The sequence below is a fragment of the Bactrocera neohumeralis genome, chromosome 3 (assembly GCF_024586455.1).
Source record: "Bactrocera neohumeralis isolate Rockhampton chromosome 3, APGP_CSIRO_Bneo_wtdbg2-racon-allhic-juicebox.fasta_v2, whole genome shotgun sequence".
Taxonomy (NCBI): Eukaryota; Metazoa; Arthropoda; class Insecta; order Diptera; family Tephritidae; genus Bactrocera; species Bactrocera neohumeralis.
In genome coordinates, this window is record NC_065920.1 from 9,841,589 (window position 1) to 9,865,613 (window position 24,025).

Sequence of the window (24,025 nt, forward strand, 5' to 3'; positions counted from 1 at the left end):
ACGAATGTAAAGCTGCATTTTTTTATAAGAACTCCCTACAAAACTTCCAAACTGCACTGAAGTATCAACTATTCCTGATGCTATTGTCCTAATTATGACGGAAGTCAGCACACCTCTGCATCAAATCATTCGAACGGAAGAACACCTTCGTTGCGTGGTGCAACCGAACAAAAGCTGCGCACGCTGCACATCGTAAATTGTCAATTTCACGATGATGTTGCACAGTCTTCCTGCATCACGGCTAGATTCTTACGGACCAACATCCAACCAAGCAACGCACCAAACGCCAATCTGATCCACATCGTTCAATGACTGCTCAAAAATACACCATTTCACCGGCTCGTCTGGCCGAGCAACCAAATAAAAATGCGAAAATGTTGTAATAAATTTGCGATTTTACGGAGGTCAGCAATGCAACAATGCAGCCACAACTATTTCTATTGCTGTGCAACTAATTTACAAGCCATTACTGTTGTTGTTGCTGTTGTGCTTGTGTGAGTTGCTGCTGGCGGTGCTGATGTTGCCGCTGATGATGATCGTGTTGTCATTGTTGACGTTTTGCTTTTGTGGCGTTATTATTATTAGACACCACAAGTGTTGTTGTTGTTATTGCCACTGTTGCAACGGACTGATGTTGATGATTAGTTGCTGCTGCGCTGCTGCTGCTGTGCTCCTGCAATTGCTGCACCACAAGAATTGCCTTGTAAACAATTTGATGGACCATTAAGGCAATGATAATACGCACACCACCCACAGTGTGCAAGCATGGTAGGACCAAATGGAGGCTGAAGAACTCTCGAACTCGCGGTTGGTTGCGGAGTTTCTAGCACTTTATAACAGTAAATATGAAGTATGCATTACCATTAAAATTGCTGTGCGTGTTGCGAAAATGAGTTGTTGAATTACCATAATTGCGAACTATTACCTAATGGTCAAATACCGCAAAGCGAAGCGAAGGAGGTGATCAGATCGATATTTGCAATCGAAGCTTTCGAAGTCTGGTTAAAGTAACCGGAATGTACTTAGATTTTTATCCGGAGAAGGATTGTCAACTTGGCAGTATTCCTTCAAATTGCTTCGGGGACATTTTCCGATGCTATAACCATATTAATATGTCGAAAATACATCAGTCGATAACCTGATGTAAATTCTACGGTAATTTCTTGATATGTTATGCAAAAGTAGGCAAGTCAGTGATCTAGTTTCGAGAGATACCTCCGAGCTTGGCTTCTTCCTTTGATTGGGCGATCCACCAATTGGAATTCCCGAATTTGAATCCATTCGATTTTGTTTTGTCCGGAACGTGATTACTTGTGCACCCTCTGAAGTAGAGATTCGAGCTGTGCTCTCATCGTTATTACACAGGAACAATAATAATGATAACGATATCAGACTAGTTCCGAACAGACCGAGCATCCGAATGTTGGAGTCACGTGTAGAAGTTTATGCAAGTGAGAAAAATTCTCTAAGCGCCATTCACTTGAAAATAACCAGAAACGATTATTTTACACATGCCTCAAGCAGTTCCTCTGGTTTTAGACAAAATATTCCCTGGATAAGCAAAAAACATCCCTTTAAAGGTGAACTAAAGTGAGAAGGTGAAACATCCAAGTAAGTGGACGTATTGACCATTATGATAGGACTTACCTGGGTTTTGGAATATTAAAGTTCATCTAAGCTTTGAGTAAAGCATAAAACCCGAAGCACCTAATATATATTATGGAGTTGATTATAATTTGTGACCGGTTCTGGTACTAAACCTGCCACCTCTTCGCTGCGCAGCAAAATCGGCGGGACGACTACTGGCTGCAGGAGAATTTACATATGAACCTTCGGGCATAGTTCGGTGGGCAATGACAGTTGGCCAAACACCGACTACATGACCCCACTTTTCAACTGGGAAAGTAAATTCTAAGTAAACATAAAAAAAGATGGCTAGCGTAAAAGTTTGATAGCTACGCACAACACTCCAAAAATCTATACAAATGGCTCGAAAATGGACGGTGGAGTTGGTGCGAGAATATACTGTGCAAAGTTAGGCAACCTTTTAAGTGGCAGGGTCACTGCAGTATATTTAAAGCTGAGATCCTTGCTTTTACAAGAGAAGAAACCTTTGAAGCCGCGGAGATGGCCTCTAAGGCACCTGCAGTCAAATCTAGAGTCAAGATCTACGTAGATAGACAAGCAGCAATCAAGGCAGTAACCTCGTATCGCATAAGCCTGCTACCCAAGAAGCAGGGCAGCAGTGGAAAGTGTTACCAGAAGTAAGCAAATTCACTTCAACTGGGTGCCAGGTCACAAAGGCATCGAGGGCAATGAAATAGTAGACGAGGTTGCCAAAAATGATGCACAGCTAACATCCGAAGACGTGATAAACATTGGGAAACCCTTGACTATTCGACGATTTCGACAGAAGCATGGCAAAGAAAATCAAAACCCGATGGCACGAGCTACCTGAGTGCAAAACCGCAAAAGTAATGGGCAAAACGATAGTTCGGAAGTGTGCAGAATTCCTATTGGCACTCGATAGAAGATACTGTAGGAGCTTGATGGGAATATTAATTGGTCACTGGCTGGTGGCGACACACCGCGTAGAATGGGGCTGATGGATCGAAAAGTCTGCAGGAAAGCAGGATTTCAGGGAAATTGTAGAGAGTATCTCTTGTATACTTGTCCCGCATTGGCAAGACAACGCTCTAAGCATCTGGGGTCCCCTTGGTATAATACACTTGAGGAGGTATCGGTAGTGAGGCCGCAGAGTCTGTTAAAATTCGCGTCAAGCGCAGGCATCGTAAACGATGATTACTGCTCACCTCAACTAAACTCCATCTGATATCGCAAAGGACCAAAACTGGTCTATGCATGGCTTATTGGCTTACCAGATTAACTTAACCTAACCTTTGTGACCAGTTTCATCACTTACTTGAGTAACGATTTGATTTCGATTCTGTGCACACCTAAAAGGAGGTACCTGTCTTGGCTTATCTTACTCAAAAATATGTTCAAAAAATTTTTCACCTAATTTCATAGAAAGATTTATTGAATTTACACCATCTCCAGAGTACTTTATACTAAAGTGAATACGATATATGGTTCCCCTAAAGGTGCTTTTTCAGAGGCGTCTTAAAAATTAAATATAAGCCAAATATTACATATTTGTGTTTACATTTGTATTTCGGTGTTTACGTAGTACTTCTGCTGTTATTATAGCTATCATTAAGATTACAAACAGTGGTGGTCAAATAATTAGGTAAAGTGGAAAATATATTTGTATGCTGTTTTAGCTGATGTGTGATTGTAAGAAATATATCGTCATCAAAAATGCAAAATAATGTATCATCAATAAAAATTTAAATCGCTTTCAGATATGAATAACCAATATATAACCAATTTATAACCATTTTATAACCAAAACTCAATTGTTTCAATTTGAGTGGTTTCCATTACAACGTTTTTCCTTCGCCTGTAAACAAATGAAAAGTGATGTTACATTATTTTATATTTCAGGTGACGATATATAAAAGCGCTCGTTGAATCGAATTTTTATTTCTGTTTCTACTCACTTGACCAACACTGTACTTATTAATATGTACATCTATCTATATGTGTTTGAATTCGCAACAAGTCGGTTGTATTACAGATTTGATGAAGCGTTAAGCGATTAATTGCCGAAACACAAGTGCTTTCAACAACAACAACAACGCAATAGCATACAACAAAGCAACAAGAATGGGTCAGAAAAAAACAACTCAAATCAGCAGCCAGTGCCTTTGAGGAAGGCAGATTAAAGGGAATGGTTAGAAACAATTATTGGGCAACGGATGGAACGCCAGCGTTTAGCTGGTGCAGGTGGCGATGGCACAATTTTGTATATATGTATGTATTTGCTTATATCTGAGAATTAAGATAAAAGTTTCAGAATTATAGTAAATAAATGCAAAGTAAATATATGAAACCGAGCTACTTAAAATTTTGGAAAACTTTTTTCTAATATGCGACTAAAATACTCGCTAGCGGGATAGTTCATATACATACATATAGGGTATGTAAAACTATGTATGCGCAAATCTCTATGTACTTCAGACTTCAAAACAAAAAACAACACAATACACAGACACATAGCTGGAGCGCGGCCAAAATCGCGTATTAGAGGAAAGTGAATATTCCCAAGAGTTCACAGACCTTAGGTCAATGACAATGATACGTCAGATCAGCGAATGTATTGAAAAGTGGGTACAGCTACTTATATACTGGGTTCTAGGCTACAAAGAAATTCCAGGAAGCGCCTTAGCTGATGAGACTGTCAGACCACCAAAGGTGCCATCCGTATAACTACCGAACCAGTAAAGAAAATACGGAAGCCACTAAAAAATACACAAAATGGAATTTCCGGACGGATCAGTGTGAGATGAAATGTCTTAAGGATATGCAGAATCGCCAAGAGAAGAATCGCTCGAATGGACGGCAGGAGGATTGTCCTCAACACGGTCGGCATCAGATGCCAGGCGGATGGGCATAAGTAACGAGGATGCAGAAAGTACAAAAAAGTGGTCGTGAGACGGTGGAACCCCTAATATGCTTCTATCCTGCCTTAACTATAAGTCGTCTTAGGTATCTAGAAGCTTCATAGTTCAAGAAACTTGATGAAGTATCGAAATTATGCGGACGGATCCGGATGAGATTAAATTCCTTAAGCACAGCAGGATCGCTAAGGGAAGAAAAACGTGCATGGTTTTTACGCACACGGTCTCGAAAGGGCGGCAGGACGGTAGACCTCATCACGGTCAGCATCAGAAGCCAGCCGGATGGGCATATGTCCAGTACTTCATCTAGAACTCGTCTTAGATATCTAAGTGCTTCGTAGTTCAAGGAACTTGATGAAGTATCGAAATTAGAAATTATATGAACAGATTAGGGCGAGATGGAATATCTTAAGGACATTTGGAATCGTTAAGAGAAGATAAACGCGCATGCCTTTTACGCATACGGTCTCGAAAACACGGCAGGAGGACTGTCCTCATCACGGTCAGCACAAGAAGCCAGCCGGTTGGGTATATAGAAAGTACAGGGATGTGGGACGCTGGAATCCCTCTCATGCTCCCGTCCGGCTATATCTAGAACTCGTCTTAGATATAGATATCTACGACGATGTAGATCTACTAACTTCGTAATTCAAGGAACTTGATGAAGTATCGAAATTAGATATCAAATCGACTTTAAAGTTCGCAAAAAGCATTGAACTGTCCTGTATGACAGATGCTTCAGCTCTCTGAACCTCAATATGGCATTACTAACTACCAGTAGGACTATGTAGGACGACACAGCTTGTGGTCAATGAGTTTATATTTGTAGTGTGCAACTCTGTTCCGAAAACCCCTTTTTTATTTAGAGTTTGCACTTCTGCTTTCTTCACTACATGCTCGTACTATGCCATAACTATACTTCTGGTTATTTTTTTTATTAAGGGGGTATTCTTGTCTAGGATTTTGAAAAAAAATCGATTTTTTTTTGCATATCTTGAAAGTTTAGACTTTCAAAAATATGACCTTGGAAGGATTTTTCAAAATTCGACATATTTTCGGAGATACAGCCGATTTTGTGACGTGGCGTCCGTGTTCACTAGAATTGTCTCCTAAACTTTAAACGCGTTTTTCTCAAAACTGACTTTTTCGGAACGATATCCACGATTTCTCAGGTTCTACTTGACCGATTTAATTGAAATTTTTATAGAGACTTCTTTATAAGCTTATCTATGGTTGGAACTAGCCCCATCCCCAAATTTTTATTTTTATTATTTTTAAAAAATTCAAAATATTCAGAAAAAGTGATCAAAAAAAACTTTTTTTTCTCGCAGTCGCCATTTTGTGAAAAACATTTTTTCCCACTTTTCCGTAGTTTCGGCCATTGCGACATTATTCTAGATTAATAATCTTTTTTTTTGGTTTCAGATAACTAGGAGGGTTGAAATCATGGGTATGGTCACGTGGAAATTTTTTGAGACCCCCCACTTCGTCAGCTCATAATTTTTGAAGTTTTTTACTTTTTTAAGTTTTTAATTTTTTTCTGTACTCTTCTAAAATTAACAAATAACTCATAAAAAAATGGATAGTAAAATAATAATTGCCGTTTTTACGACACTTTAAAAATTACCTAAAATTCATGCTTCTAGACCAGAATACCCCCTTAAGAAAGAATTATCATTAATGCAACTTGGAACTAAAATGTGGAAACCATGAACCAAAAGCAATGATTACTTACCTACATATATGTATAAATACAAATGTCTGTATATATGTACATATGTATATGTATGAATTGGTAAAATCGCTCTTTCAACACTTAACTCGCGCATAATTTGCCACTTGTTCGATACACTTAATTCGATGGGTAAATACTACATTTAAATGCGCTGTGCAAAGTGATATTTTTCCGCTTGTGTTCACGCTAAGTACGAAACTCAAATACAACAACAAGCCTACATGCTAGCAAGTTTTTTGAGTGTGTTTATTGGAAATCTCAGCCGTTCAAGCATTGAAGCGTTCACCTTGAAAATTCACCATAATTTTGTGATATGAAATTTTGGAGGAACCGAGCCGAATAGATCAATGCGCAATATTTTCATGCATTTCATGATTTTTCCAACAGCTCATTTGCAACAGAGTAAATCTTGTGCGTAAAGCTCGCCGGCGTTGTGGGAAAGCCATAAAAAAAATAGAAAATTTCGAAAGTGCGAAATCAGATAATTTTGCAAATATATATATAATTGCATATTTGTATGTATGTGCAACTGTATGTATGTATATACAATTGTGTGTATATATGTATAAATTTATGTGTATGTATGTTTGTATTACTGTATGTATGTAAGCGCTTGCAGGTGCGTACGTGCCGAAATTGAGTAATAATTTTTGGCGGCAAAAACAGATGCGCTTCACCTGAAATCACTTAACGATATTTGTACATATGTACGCGTGCATTTATCTATAACCTGGTGTTATAGTTCGGTGATTTCAATTACTACTAGTGCGAGGCACTACTTGCGAATGCTTAAAAAATAAAACTTCAAATCTATCTACATATTTCCCATCAACTTCCAGGAGAGAACACTCTCTACAAATGAATGCAGAAGAGTTTTAGTAAAGACGAAGGATAATACCGCTACCTATAACGATGGTTTCAAAATGGACTGCGCTATAGAGACGGAGGTGTACTCCCAGGATCTTGACTTCCCTCTATTTCCTTCTACAAAACTAAGCTCGCATCTTTCAAGCGGAAACGTTAGCCATAGAGAAGGTCAGTGGCGTTCTACTGAACAAGTGCGGGAGGATACAGAAAGCCACCATTTACACAGAGAGCCAGGCGGTACTACTAGCCTTGTCGTCGGCAAAACTCAATGCCAGCTTGGCAAATAAATGTAGGAAGACTTTAAGCTCACTGGCAGGTCAACTATTCTTGTACATAATTTGGGTTTCCGATCAGAGGAATATTTTCGAGAAGGAAAAAGCAGACGAATTAGGCAAATCAGAATCCTTTCTAGAAGAAACCGAGGCAGAGATATCATGTGCACTAAGAATGATCAAGAGAGAGCTCAATACACTACTTAAACCAGTTGCCCAAAAGCGATGGAAATCTACAAGCGAATGCCAAATAGCAAAAAAGATATGACCAAAATATGACAACACATTAACTATGGACTTAATACATACATAGGTACAGGAAAAGTATATACAGAATTAAAGCTACCATGGCAGGCCATTGACCATTTGTAGGTTATGCGCTACAAGTTGGAATGCTCTATAATAATATCTACTTGTCGCAGCTGGAAACTCGAAGGAAGTAAAGAAACGGTTCCACACTTCCTCTGTAAGTGCCCAACTCTATCACAAACCAGACGTGGGACTCTTGGAATCTATCAGCTACCAAACAGCTAACCAAAACCTTCAAGGACGGTGAGATCGTACGAAGATATCTCGTTCTGTAAAACATCTTCAATTGATGGAAATATAAAAAAAGTGTAGGATTGGTGCTTGAAAATCGTCAAGCAAGAGTTAGAGAGATGGCAAGAGAGTCTCTCATGAGTCCATTCGAATGATTTTGGTTGCTACAAGTATTTTGGGTATAAAACGCGTTTTTGCTCGACTCATCCCGATAAAGCTGATTTTTATACTCTCGCAACAATGTTGCTAAGGAGAGTATTATAGTTTTGTTCACATAACGGTTGTTTGTAAGTCCTAAAACTAAAAGAGTCAGATATAAGGTTATATATAAAAGTGATCAGAGACGAGCAGAGTCGAAATTCGGATGTCTGTCTGTCCGTCCGTCCGTCTGTCCGTCCGTCCGTGCAAGCTGTAACTTGAGTAAAAATTGAGATATCATGATGAAACTTGGTACACGTATTCCTTGGCTCCATAAGAAGGTTAAAAGATGGACAAAATCGGCCCACTGCCACGCCCACAAAATGGCGGAAACCGAAAACCTATAAAGTGTCATAACTAAGCCATAAATATAGATATTAAAGTGAAATTTGGCACAAAGGATCGCATTTTATTTGGACGCAGTTTTTTGCCAGTGGGCGTTTTCACTAAGTTTTTTGTACATATCTCGGAAACTACTATAGCTATGTCAATATGGAGTCGTTTCCTTTAGGCATTTCCATATACAGTTCAAAAAAAGAAATCGGATAATAACCACGCCCACCTCCCATACAAAGGTTATGTTGAAAATCAATTAAAGTGTGTTAACCGACTAACAAAAAACGTTAGAAACACTAAATTTTACGGAAGAAATGGCAGAAGGAAGCCGCACCCAGGCTTTTTATGCACCAAAAACCATATCTCAGGAACTACTCGACCGATTTCAATGAAATTCGGTATATAATAAAGGTGAAATCGGTTTACAACTACGCCTTCTAGCAATATAACGCTATTTTGAATTCCATCTGATGCCTTTTCTGTATAATACGAGTATATACATTAGGAACCAATGATGATAGCGGAATAAAACTTTACAAAAATACGGTATTTGAAAAATATGTAAATGACGTATAATGAAATCTCGATTATCACTTTCTCATGCGAGAGTATAAAATGTTCGGTGACACCCGAACTTAGCCCTTCCTTACTTGTTTTTTTTAAATCAGTACCATAAACAGGTCCCTTTGGACGAATTCCAATTCCACATTCATGGAGAGCATTATAACTGCCGAGGAGACATGGGCTTATGAGTTTGACATACAAACAAGTCAACAATTATCGGAAGGGAGGGGGAAAAGTAAGCCGTAACCAAAAACAAAAAAAACTACGCCAAAGCCGATCAAAAATCAAGGTGATGCACATTATTTTTTTCGATATTCGCAATTTGATGCATCATGAATTTGTTCCGGAGGAACAGACGGTCAATAAGGAGTTATATTTGGCCACATTGAAGCGTTTTCGTGAGAACATTCGTCGAAAACGGGCGGAATTGTGGAAGAACAATTCATGTATTTAACACGATGATAATGCACCATCGCATCGAGCCACGATTGTGACCGAATTTAAAGCCAAAATCGCAACCCCCGTATTCATCAGATTTGGCTCCGTGTGATATTTTCTTGTTCCGCAAACAGAAATTGCCGCTTCGTGGAACTCGTTTCCAGTCGATCGAAGAGATAAAACAAAATGCGCTGAATAAGCTGAAGGCGATCCCAAAAAATGCTCATGAAAAGTGTTTCGAGGACTGGAAAAATCTTTGTCATAAGTGCATTACATTTGGTGGGGATTACTTTGAAGGCGACAAAATGAATATTGATGATTTCCAAGTACTTTTTTGTCAATTTTTTTTTGTAAAATTGTGTGTATTTACATATACATATATATGTATATTGTATTTAAAAGTAAATCGCTGGATCGCTTGTTAATTAAATTAAAAATTGCGAAATCTCCACTGCAGACATAACAAAGCACGACAGCCAGACACACTTTCGAAAAACACTAGCAAGCCACCAAAATACATAACTTTTCAAGCGAAATAAACATGCTGGCACTTACACACCAACACACAAGCGCTAAGGCAGGCAGGTTCTTGGCTTTTCAGCCGATCCTTAGCCCCGCTAACTGCTTTGATGTTGATTAATTGCGATTGTTGTTGATTGATTTTTATTGGAAATATTGATAAAATCGAATTGAAATTAATTAGCATGAAATTTTCACGCGAGTACGAGCGTTTAAAGCGTTGCTGTGCTTCTAGATGATGCTGTTGATGATGTATGTGTGTGTGTGTTGCGCTGTCATGCCAGCCACACTTGCTGCCACCCAACCAACGCGCGGCCTTCTGGCTGCCGCTGGGTTCACTTGACGTTGTTTGTTAGTTTTCCAAGTTTTTCACCGTTCAAAATGAATTGAATTGAAATTAAACAGAAGCCAGGCGTTGTGTCCGTGGTACTATATAGTGAACACATGTGTGATGCATACATACATACCTACACGTCTAATAGGTATGCGTGTGGGTGCGCATTGGTCTCAACGCCAGGTCCTTCATACATTTGTGATTGGCTGCGCATTTGTTTGCGATTAAGTATTTTCACTTTTTGAATAAATTAACGCGAAATGCAACAATTACAACTATTTTATTATTAAGAATTCCAAATTAATACGAAAAAGTGGATGACGCTGCTTGGGAAAGTGGTAAACAACTTTGGATCGAAAGAGCGATTTGTGGAAAATTATGGAAAAATTTAAGTTAGTTGTTTAAGTGCCGAACAGATAAGATCTACATAGCAATTTGAAGTTATAGAAGATCTAAAAAAAACTCAGCTTCAAGCTCCATCAATGGATCAAGACCCTTAGTTTTTAGTTTTCAACGACAGTTGGTTTGATATATTGGCAAGATAGATAGATAAATAAGAGAGGATTGCATCGCGACCAAAGGTCTGTTGCGCTCTATATTGTCAAACATTGGTCAGAAACCATTGCCTTAATACATTTTTTTCCAAATTTTTGCTATTAAAATAACAAAGTATGCTTCCCAATTTCCATGCTCACTACTTCAGCAAAGAAAGAGCCAGAAACAATGTGCGAAAAGTCGTCTATAAAGAAACCAATGAGACTCACTCCTCTTGAGCATTAGTACATACTAACTGTTACTTCAAGCCAACCAAAATCATGCTTTGTTTGTTCTTCACTTCGTAACTTATTTTAGTAGTATAAATGAAGCTGAAAGCAGTCAGATCTTTTAAGAATATGAACAACATGAACATATACTGTGTCCTTAAAATCTTTCCTTTGCTTTCTGAGCTATATTTTAAAGTTGCGTTTTTCAAGAACTGTATTAAGGTAGCAATAACTGTACATGATAGACATTCTCACTTCTCAAACTGTTCTTCACAGTACTGATCCAAGCTTTAAACATTTATATTTTAGTTATAAAATGACTCACCCCTATCAAGTACGAGGTAAAGCTGTGAAGCTGCCTTAGAATTCGCACTTGGATTTCCAGCGTTTTCTCGACCTGTAAAAAGAAGACAATCTTGATTTAGTGGTATAGCGTTTAAGTTCTGACAAAAACAAAACATAAAAAAATGTATGGAAAGGTCAATATTTTGAACATATTATTTAAAAACAAAGTGTAGTATTTCAACCGTCTCCTCATAACATGTCTTTCCCCATAGACATTTGACCTGAAGTAGCCACAGTCTAACGAAATGAAATTGCAGTATTTAGCGGAGTAATTGAGGGTTTTCTCTCGATAAGGTTCGATAACGTAAGGTCGTCCCAATACAGTATTTTCTGCGTGTATGGAAATTTGAGTGTCTTTTCGCAATTGTTTGCTCTAAAAATTTCCAAATTCGTTTGATTTAAGTACCCGAAAAGACAAAATTGTGCCTCAAAGCCCAAGCAAGTTTGACATTAAAAATTTAAAAGCAAGCTTTTCCCACAAAACCCTAGTTTTGGTAAACCTTTTCGCACAATGTTTAGGTGCTCTTAGCGTCTAAATCAGTAGGGTTGTTGTTTCAGATATCCGCTACAATCTTATGTGGCCTTAGATCAGGTTAAACTGATAGGCCAATAAGCCACGCATAGACCAATTTGGTCTTTTACGATACCAGGTGGAGTTCACCTACTAAGTTCAAGAGTAGTCATCGTTTAGGATGCCTGCGCTTGATGGGAATTTCAACAAACTCTGCGGCCTCACTGTCGATACCTCCTCCAGTCATACTGTGGGGAGCCCAGATGATTACAGTGTAGTCTTGCTATTGGGATCATATATATCTTGGGATTTATAATTCTCTTATTCATAAAGACCTGTTCTATGGCGCAAAAACATGAACTATAATGAATCGAGATGAGAAAGCACTTGGAGTATTAGAGAGGACTGATCTCTGCATGGTCTTTGGAGTCGACCGAGTGAGCGATGAACTTCGAAGAAGATGGAACCACATGTATGAGCTTTACAGCGGCATGCATCTTGTTAAGCGCAAAATCTAACGAATGTATTGGTTGAGATAGCTCTCCGCAAGGTCCTTGGAGACGTCCGCATGAACGATGTATAGAGATGAAGATGAAACTACGAAGTTCTATGGCAACATGGATCCACGGTTGTAGTGCCAAAGGAGAAAAAGAAGAAAAATACAAAAATACAAAAATAAAAATACAATTAAAAAAGTATCGGCACTTTTGGTCTGCATATACTAGCCTCTGCCTTTATTTCTCTTACTCCCTCCCACATTTCTCAACTGTTTCCTCGCTCCCCTCATCACTCACAGCCAACTCTCTTGCAATTGGCCTACTTGTTGCATTGATTGACGAGTTATTGTATGACTCAATAATGACTAATTACCGCGGCGTCTTTTGTTGTCAACTTAAACAACAACAAAGCAGCAGTATTAAGAAATATACAAACACACATATGGAAAAAAGGAAAACCGAAAAAATTGTGGCAAACCACATTCAAGTGGCAACCGTGCCACGTTGGTGGCCTGCTTACTCCTGAGTGGTGTATTTTTTGTACTTGCCACGGCAAGGCGGTGCAACATGTGGTAGCAGCGGCCTGCAGTGGCGCTTGCAACAACACATATTGTAGCGCTGTTTGATTAGGTGCTGACAGATTTTGCATGTTCACACGCCCCTTTTGAAGTCAGGCGAGTAATCATAATATATGTACAACAACAACACACACACATACAGCGTACATATGTGTGTTTGTGTGTGCGTCGTTGCATTAGAAGTGTGTTTGCTGCAGCATATCACACGCTGATATTGTTGCGGCGGTATTTATCGACAACGCAAAACAACACAAACAAATGCCAATTTATTGGCCAACCGAATTGTGGATAGCACAACAACAACGACAATAACAGCAATGTTAACAACACATGCATATACTTTGAAAGTGTGAGTGCTTGTAATTTTTCGTCTATTTTTTTAGTGTTTTTTTTTTTTTTTTTGCTTTTTCCTTTCATTGAGGAAGTGAGTTTTTGTGTTTTTCTTTCTGTTGTAAGTTTATTTTTGCATGTGTTTGTGTTTCTTTAATTTGTGTCCGCTTGTTGATGAAGTTTAATTACCATATTGAGCGATTGACTACCGAAACAGGATTAGATGAAAGGCGCAGTGGTGGCAAGTTGATGAAGTGCTGATCGCTGGGAGTTGTATTTGTTGCAAGATGTTTAAATAAAATTTGGAGTTATTTACATAATTACTTAGAAATAAAGGAATTTATGCGTATTTACTCTCAAACATATGTATATACATACTCGTTTATATTTTATCCAAAATGTGCGTGAACCTACATATTTCAGTTTCCATTATTTCTGAGGGCACTGTATTGTTGCACTTGTCAGGCCACCCTTGGTTATACGTCAGTCTTCTTATTTACCCAAATTCATTTTAAAACGCATCGTAAATTAACATTTTTGTTTAGCAACATTGTTGCCAATGACATGTTGCTAGCAACATTCGTTTGTTTTTATTGCTAGCTCTTTGATTTAAGAGTAAAATCGTATCAAAATTATCACTTTTCTTTAGCAACATGACATGTTGCCAGCAACATTCTTTGGTAAAATTTTTGTTTTTATTGTTAGCTCTTTGATATAAGAGTAAAATCGCATCAAAGACTAACATTTTTGTTTAGCAAATTGTTGCTAATGACATGATGCTGGCAACATTTTTGTATCTGTACACGAACAATATGTTGCATATATTGGTATCTCTTTCATGAAAGAGTGAAATCACATCAATAATTAACATTTTTGTTTGGCAACATTGTTGCTTATGACATGTTGCTAGCAACATTTGTTGGCAACATTTTTGTACCTTTACACGGACAATATATTGCATATATTGGTATCTTTTTAATACAAAAATGATGAGATGAAGTGATTTCACGTACAAGAAAAAAATGTGGAAGTTACCTATAGTGTATTAACCAACTTAAATTTGTTTGCAGTTTTATTTCTTTTAATTTTTTATATTATGTAACGAAGTTTATAAGACTTTGCCATTAATACAATGATAAATTTATGGTCGCCCACATATGTATGCTTAGAGTACTTTTAAATACAGACATATATATATACGTTACAAAAACACACACCAGCAACGTTCTGTCGCTTCCTACGTATCCTCTTCACAGTGTTTCTCCAACCCAATCTTCGATAACCGCGCGAATATCTTGGGGATTGCAGAAATTAGGAAAAAAATTAAATTGATAAATACGCGAGAGTAAACAAAGTGAGAGTTGGCGAGCGCTGACCGTCAAAGATAACAAATTAATTCGCTTGTTGTGGGCTACGCGCTGCAGAGTGTTTAAATAATCACTATTTATGTTTATTTACACACTTGTACACAGACTACAAGCATATTTATATAAACAAATGCGCAATTTTTTTTTAATTTTTAAGCATTACGTAGCATTCTGGCAAATACACACACACACACAAGAGTTGGCAATTTTGTGAGGTAATTGTTCACTGCTTGAAGTTTTCAGTCTTTTATTTAAGCTAAAGCTTCCCATCATTTGTTTTCGACTAGAACTTGGAGAGTAGTGACTCGAACAAGCAACTGGTACAAATTAAATAAACTGGTATAACAAAAAAGGTGAGAATACTCAGCTATTAACCATTTTAGTCAGGCAGTTTCATACTCTCTTGTCTTGAATGCAATCTGATAACATTAATGCTGGTTTTGTATCAAAATGATTTGAAATAAACGACTGAATCGAACATGCGACTGGTATAAATGCATTGGAGCTTCAAAATCAACATAGAAAGCAACAGAGCTACTTTGTGTTTTGATCGCATCGTCCTCTCTTATGTTAAACTCAATTAAACAACTTCGCTGTCCCAATAAAATGAAAATTGTTTGACCAGCGATATTATACGAGCAGAGAACTGGAAACTCGACTTATTTTTTTTTTGATCTTCAATCCAAGAGCTAGTGTTTTTGAAGCTTTGACGTACGAGTTGTTTTCTTGGCATTTATGAGTCATATGCAGCTCAGTGTTTATGGGATTTTCTATTACCAAAGTCTCTTTGTGGAATAAGAAAAAACTTGTAAGTATTTCGCTTAATTGAGATTAAAACACTATTCTGTTGACTACCGTGGTAGCTCTAGTTTCAATTTACTGGACTAATTTTTTAACGATTATCTTGAAAGCGGTTTCGTCTCACCAATATGCCTATTGATTTTTGTAACTGAAGCACTTTTCATAGATAAAGTTCTTCAAAATGACAGAAACACTGAGCAGTCATCTATTCTCTTGATCTTATAATACAATAATATAAAAATAATAAAATGAAAGGATTAGCTCTGAAATAGCTCATGTGTTGGCAGCAGGCACTTTAAGCCTTATTTGGCGAAGATGCCAAGATAATGAAGGTAAAGCTGTAACTTTCTTGAGGAAAACAAAATTCCGAGATATTTTTAAGTATCATAAGGGTTTGTCCAAAAGAATGGTGGAAGAGATCGAGAAAAAATTATAATCTAACTAAATCGTAAAATTTTCGGTATATTAAATGTTACCTGTGATAATGATTTGAGGTAAAGAACGTAAAGCTCTCTATTTCTTGAGGTAAACAAAATTTTGAGTTGTTTTTGCGTAACCGAAGGGTACAAATGGATCGTACACAATTTCTTGAGGAAAGCAAAATTCCGATATATTAGGTATCCTAAGGGTTTGTCCAAAAGAAGAGAGTACAGGTAGTCAAGATAATATTATGATCTAACTTTGTTCGTAATATTTTCGGAATATCACATGCTTTCGTGTAACTGTGTGGTACAGATACTCATAGAGCTCTCGTATCGGCAATTATAATGGCTCAAAACTGAAAATATAAAGTTTTACCACAACTAGCAGGTATACATAACCGGAACATACCCGGATTTTTATCCGTTTAAAAACGGTTAAGAACTATAAACTCAGCAGCATTCTTCCAATTTACTTCAGGGATGTTTTCTGTCGCTACAATAACAACAACTGAAAATATGAGAATCACTTGTCAACCCACTTCAACTCGACTGAGCTGTCTCGGAATCGGTCAAAATGCGATTCCAACACGTTTTTCACTTCCTCATCAAAGCAATACTTCTAACTTGTCCATACACAAATTTGCTGTCTCACGTTTTTCAGCTAAAATTTAACAATTTCCAAAAGTTTAAAAAGTTTATTTGAAATTTCAACATTTCATTTACTCTGGCCAAACAAATATCCAAATCCAATTCGAATTAATTGAAATCAGATTTTTGTTTTTATTTCGCTCCTTGCACTGTATTAATGTTATCAGAGCGATTAGCGGCACTGTTTGAAGCGCTTCATATGAAGAGATGTGCGAGAAAATTACCTATTGCAGGTGTGAATAAAATTTCAATTTATGCCAAAAACTTTTAACGAGTTAATGGCAACGGTGAAATGTGGAAAAGCTCACGTGTTGGTGTTGTTGCAAATTAAAGTGCGATAAAGTCAATGTTTCAATGCTCAAAAAATTATGGTTAGCTGGTATTGCTTTGTAAGTGAATATTGAGAGAAAAAGAGGGAGTATATAAAGTTTTATTTTTACATGCAATCTTATGTGCTTATGTATGAATTTATAAATAAAAGTGAGTTTATAGTTATTTATATATATATGTATAAATGACATATGGAGATCAGAATACACAGGCATAGGTTGTAGCAGTCTAGACAAATGTTGATTCGGATCAGTCCGATTCAAATTTGATCAGAAGGTATATTTCTATACGCGCTATATTTTTACATGCTTTTTAGTGATCTCTTACTGAATGTGCTTACATAGTACATAATTTACTGATTAACGGGAAAATAGTATTAAGAAAGAATGCCTCAATTGCTTATTTCGCAGAATTCTTAAAGAATTTTGGCTCCCCGTCTGCTGGGCGCCAGTGTGTACACGAGAATTGCACATTTCTCCACGCTGAGAGAAATTCCGGACACCTTAGATAAATAACTGCTTATATACATACGTACAGGGTGTCCCAAAATTAACTCAAGATTTGAATTTGACGATATTTCAAAGTCTGTTCACAGTTGACGAATTTAAAAGATTATTCTACCATATTTTATGTGAAATTTTCGACCTGCGGCCGCAAAGCTTCCATTATTTTTGAAATATTGTTTAATAATGTAGACACGTTGTTCTATCTATCTATTTTTACTAAGGCTAAACTGTCTGCTCTCGATTTGTTTTGTCTCTGAGGGCGGCATTTGAAATCTTGTGTTAATTTTGGGGCACCGTGTATTCGATTACAATTTTGCCTTAACTTTGGGACACACCTTATACATATATGCATAGCTGTTTATTTAAAGTTTTTGACCTACATTTGGGAATTAATTTCCTTTTTAAAAATATTTCTACAGGTGTTGAGTGTCTGAATAATTCTATTGGTGCGAGCTACAATGTAGACATGAGCCGTTAGAATAAACTTTTTTTTTACTATTTACTATATACTATTGGAATTTAGATAATGGGTCTACTGACCTCCGAGATATAATCAATGCGAGATTTACGAAACAGAGTTCCAAAACTCTACCAATGCAGTTTTACTGAGAATTGATTGCAGATAATCAAACAGATAGTCGCAAAACAGCAGGAAGCACGAACCGTTCGTTCATGGAATGCCGAATATATTTCCTTTAACTCGCCCAAAGCCCCTTTCTCTACATCTTAATATCATAGGATGATTCCTCATTCATCTAATTTACTAATTTTGAAGTTTCCGGCCTATCATTTTTTTTTTTTTTTTTGGCAAAATTCGTTTTTTTTTTAATTCAACACAAATAGTACTCCGCAAGGGTGACGCATTGATTATGGCGACCCTCCAACTTTTTTCCGGCCTATCATTTTTTTTTTGGCAAAATTCGTTTTTTTTTATTCAACACAAATAGTACTCCTCAAGGGTGACGCATTTATTATGGCGGCCCTCCAACTTTTTAATGAAATTAGACCTCGGTTTCGACGATCACCTTTTCATTCGACGAAAATTTCTGTCCAACGAGATTTTTTTTTTGACATATGAGAACAGGAAGCAGTCGCTAGTGGCCAGATCTGGAGAATACGGTAAATGCGGAAGCAATTCGAAGCCCAATTCATGGATTTTTGCCACTGTTTTCACTGACCCGTGATACGATTCATTGTTTTGGTGAAAGGAAAGTTTCTTTTTCTTTAAATGCGACCGTTTCTCGGCGATTTCGACCATCAAACGGTCCAATCACGTAATGTGATTGTCTTAATGGGTTTTTCCTTTTGAAGGTAGTCGATGAATATTATAGCACGTTTCCCAAATAATGATGTCACATCCGCGCCATCCGACATTGGCATCTTTCCAGCCTTGAGCTTAGTTTATCGTGTGCAATCCACTCGCATGATTTCGGACATCGGAGTAAAATGATGGAGCCACGTTTCATCCATTGTCATATATCGATGCAAAAACGCGGGTCTATTACGCTTGAACATCTTCAAAAACTGCTCCGAATCATTAACTCGTCGTTGTTTTGTCAAAAGTGAGATCGCACGGCAGCCACTTTGCACAGAACTCCCTCTTATCCGAAAATTGGTGCATGATATGATGCACACGTTCAGTTGATATCTTCAGAGTCTCTGCTATCTCTTCACTTTACGGTCTTCCAAAATTATTTTGTGGACTTTTTTCGACGGTAGCAACCTCTTATGGGCGTTCACTGCGTTCACCGGCTGCGCTGCTCATGTTACTAAGTCTAAGCTTAGTATACCAATCTTGGATGGTCGATTTTTCTGTGGCAACGGCCTAAAACTAAACCTCATGCCAAGTATTTGTTTGACGATCGAGGTTTTTGTGTCTTCAAGTCGTGAGGACTAGATTTGGAAACTCACTAGATTCCTGCCGATCGGAACTCGCGCTTTTTTGCAGACTGTGGGCGAAACCCCAAATTTAATAATAAATTTTTAAAACTTTTTCGATTACCCATTTTCAAATTCTATTTTCAGAAAACTGTGATGAAATTCCTTAAACAAGTAAGAAGCAATGGACGTACTTAAGCAGAATATTCTTGTTGGCTCATACAAAACGTAAACGTTTATACATATGTATGCGGCTGTATGCGGCCGCACACGGTTGCACGCTGCTCAAGTGCTCTGGCTGTGTTTGTTATTACAAGCGGTGATTTACTTGAATTTATTTTATTAACATTTCGGCAGAATTATGTAAATTAAAGGACTTCAATGACACTCACGCAAACACTTGGTGGCAAAGAGTAAATAAATTTCTTTTCTAAGTCGTTTTTGTGTTGGCTTCTTGAGTGTAGGCAGTGGAGCGTTGGTGAGCGTGTGAAAATTCGATTTCAAGCGGAGATTGAGAACTTGAGAAATAAATGATTTTTTTTCTTCAATTTATTTTCATTGATTTGTTTGTTGTTGTGGTGCTTGCTGTGGTTGTATCGACAAACGAATGGACAAGAATATTTGAATTGTTTCATTATGAGTTTATGGCTTTATGAATTTTCGATTGGTATGCTTTTATGTATTAGGGTGGTTTGCGGCTTTATGAATTTTGGCTTGGTATACTTATATACATACATAAGGGTGGTTCTAAAAAATATTATTTTGTATAATCACTGCCTCAGTTGTCCTACTACACTTCGTGCTCTTATTAAAATTATCTTTTAAAATTAATTGCTTCTTTACTTAAAATTGTCTTTCTATGTTTTACTATAGCTTACTCTATAAATTGCAGATATTTCCCAATTTTTAAATTTTTATTAACACCGTGGCAAATTTCGATTTCAAAATTTATTTGTTATATATTTTTATACTGTCATCGACTTTCAACAGGACTTAAATGTATTAATTAGTATCAAAAAAGTTGTGCAGATTTTGTAAATGTGTTATATAGAAATCAATTCTGTTTCGTAAAATTAAGGAACACCCTAAAAGGCATTTCATATTAATTTTCTTACTGCAGCACTCATACACTTTTATATCACCGTTAAACTTAAATCAGCGCAAATTGTTTCTTTTTACATTTGAGAACCACCCTAATAAAAGAAAATGTGTACGCGTTAGCTTTCATTATCTTCATATGAAGGAATTAAATACGTCTTCTTTCCTATTTTTATCGAAGTTAACGTTTAATTTTTTTTATATTTCAGGTCCACCCTAATATAGATAAATTTGTATGCTTAACATAAGATTATCTCTTACTCTAAAACTCATATTATTTGACACTGAACTGAAATCAGCACAGCAAACACATTTTTTGGATATTTAAGAGCCACCCTAATGAATGAAAATTTGAATAAAATTTTACATTATATCCAGTGTACTGATTTTCCGGCCATAAATTTAAATCAAACCGTTTTTGCTGAATTTTAATCAAATATACTTTTTAAATTTGAGGACCACCCTAATACAAATTAAGTTTAGATTATTTTCAGCTTATTATTGCTTTTCCTCTAAACTTCAAACTATTTTACATTATCACAGAACTGAATTCAACACCTTAAACTTTTTTATCGACATTTAAGAACAACCCTATGAAATATCTTTGCTTTTAAATTATACCTTATCTCGAATTGCTGTATTACCTCTTACTCTAAAACACATATTATTTTATATTATCACTGAACTGAAATGAACACATTAAATAATTTTTGTTTCTCAATATTTAAGAACAACCCTAAACTTTTTATTTTTAATTTTACATTATCTACATTTTACTGCTCTTCTGACTCCAAAATGAAATTATTCTTTGTATTACTGAATTTCAGTCAAATATGATTTTCTTTTGCATTTGAGGAGCACCCTAATACAGATGAATGTATGCTTAGGTTCTAATTACTACATCTCTTCATCCAGCCCTCAAACTATTTTATATTATCACTGAACTGAAATCAACACATTAAATAATTTTTCTATCGACATTTAAGATCGACCCTAATTAATAAAAATTTTTACTTTTAATTTCACATTATCTGCAGTTACTGCTTTTCTGACTCCACAAAATATTTATTTTTACGAATTTTATCAAAAATCATTTTTTTTGGACCACCCTAATACAGCTAAATATATAGATTACCTTCAGCTTACGACTTCTCTTACTCAAAAAATCACATACATCATTTTCTTTCCGAATTCTATCGAACTTCATACACAACTACTCTCCAGCTCCTGCTTGCTCTTCTTCTTCTTCTTCCTCTGTGTATTATTTACTTGCATAATTTATTGCAGCGTCCAGATTTACAGCGAAATCTATCTTAAACAAACTGCATGCTGTGTAACGCTGTTGTTTTTGTATATGTGCTAAGTATATGTGTGCTATGTAATTATTGTTATTGCTGCATTACCTGTATAACGGCATAATTAAATATGCGCATCGATTGTTCAAAACCAACACGCCGCCACATCTTACAACAACCACATGCAAACAGACAGTTTACAACAAATTCCATGCAACGAACCTGCAAACACACACACTCATACACATTTGAACTCAGTCTGATTTACAGTTATATACACACATACATATGTATATACATGTGGATCATTTAATGGCTAAGCGGGCGCTTTCGGCCAGCATCGTCATCAGCAACGGCTTCACAGTCAAAGCTCGTGTGGGAAAGTCATAAAAATTTGTGCTTCCATGAAAATTATTACTTTATTTTTTGTTGCTTTTGTTGCTTTTGTTTCTGTTTTTATTTTTATTGTAAATTTTGTTATATATTCAATTATTCCTTGTAATTGTTGTTATTGAATTTTAATTTGCTGTTTGTTGATTTAAACTTAATATTTTGTGGCAGCAGCGATTTCGTGGAAAGACAATACTTCGGCGTAAGAATTTCGTAGTACAGCTCGTTAATTTTCGGGATTTCAATTTAATTGTTTATTGTGTTTATATAACCAGTCGAAGTGATTTTTATATATTTGCAAGTGCATGAATATTGTTGCAAGAGTTTGACCAGGTGTATGCTTCAGGTATTCCACGAGAGCAGTTCCATAAGACGGCGGATTTTATAAAAATACATTTCTGTTGAGCGAAAATGCCCTTATTTCGAAGATACTGCCCTTTATAGAACTTTTTTAACTTTTCCGCTTATTATGACTTATCCTTAGTTTGTGATTTAAACACTGATTTCTTCAAACCAGCAAGATTTCTTAAAACTGGTTCGCTTCTATAGAGTTGAAAACCAGGATGAGTCAAAAAAGCGAACATTTTTCTTTATGAGTGACCGACCTCTTGCCTATTTCATGGAGGATTATCTTATATCAACGCTTTATTCCTGTTTCAGAGACAGTTTTTCTATAATCAGGAACAGCAGCAGGGCTTCTTCTGTAGTAATTCATACATAGAAGGCAGCTTCAAACTAAATAACTACAAATCAGTCCTTCAGGCCGAAATTGTCGGCATAACAGAAGGTGCTTCTGCCGTAACCAGCAAGTCCATAAACATCGCAGTGGATAGCCAAGCGGCCATACGCAGCGCCAATACTAAGTCACATTGCGTTAGGTTATGTAAGCAGGTCATAACTAGATTTTTAGTAGGTAACTAGGTTAATATTATCTGGGTACTCGGTCATATAGGAATAGAAGGAAATGAAAAGGTAAACGAGAGAGAGCTGGAGATATACTTCCCTTAAGCTGTCTCGGGCTGTTCAGCTTCTTCAAGGGTTGCTCGAAGCAATGCCTAGAGGCCTCAGGCAGGACACCTCTTGTCTGGGAACACCGGGCATATAACAAAGTTACTTAGGCGTAGTGTTGACGGTAGACAGACCAAAAAGTATCTTCCACGCAAAAAGGGATCTTTATAGGTGTAATCACAGGGCTCCAACCCTTAGGATCCCCCAACTTTAGAAAATGGAAAAAGTAGATACGGCGATGATGAGATGATGAGACGCTGGAACATTATCTATTAGAACGCCCAACCTTCAGCCGGATGAGAAGACATATATTTCACGGCTCCCAATGTTCCAACATAAAAAACATAAGGCATCTGGGGTGGAAAAGTATCAGGTTTTGTTCTAATCCAGCGAGTAGCTGGAAAAGGATTAAATTGGCCGGCGATCAGGCGCCTCCCTTTTCAACCAACCAACTAAACTAAAAAAGTAAGACTAAGTCGGTATATAGTGTACATAAATAAGTCCGGATGGTGTCTGGCCACGAAAGCTGCTATCAGACTGAGATAATTTGGGTTTCTAAATGAACAGGAGATCGCGTCACTTTGTGCATAAACTAGTATGGAAGCCAGGCCATAGTGGTAACTGTAAAGTTGACGAGCTGGCAAAAAAAGGTTACCTAGCTCGGCTATCAGTAGAAGAGGAACGCAACGGTGCTCCATTCTCCTACTGAATTCCAGCTGGTCTTCGCAGGAGCTTGGTCAGAGCTGGGCTGCCAATAGTTCTTGAATTGTTTGAAGACTTCTCAGGCCCAAGAACGATCGTAAGAGATCCAGTGAGCTCTTTGCTCTCAGCAAAAGTAGCCTCTCCCTGCCGTTTAGTGGCTCTAACAGGCCATTGTGCAGCGGCATTCATGCTGTAAAGTTGAGAATTTTATAGAATGCTAGCTGCAGAT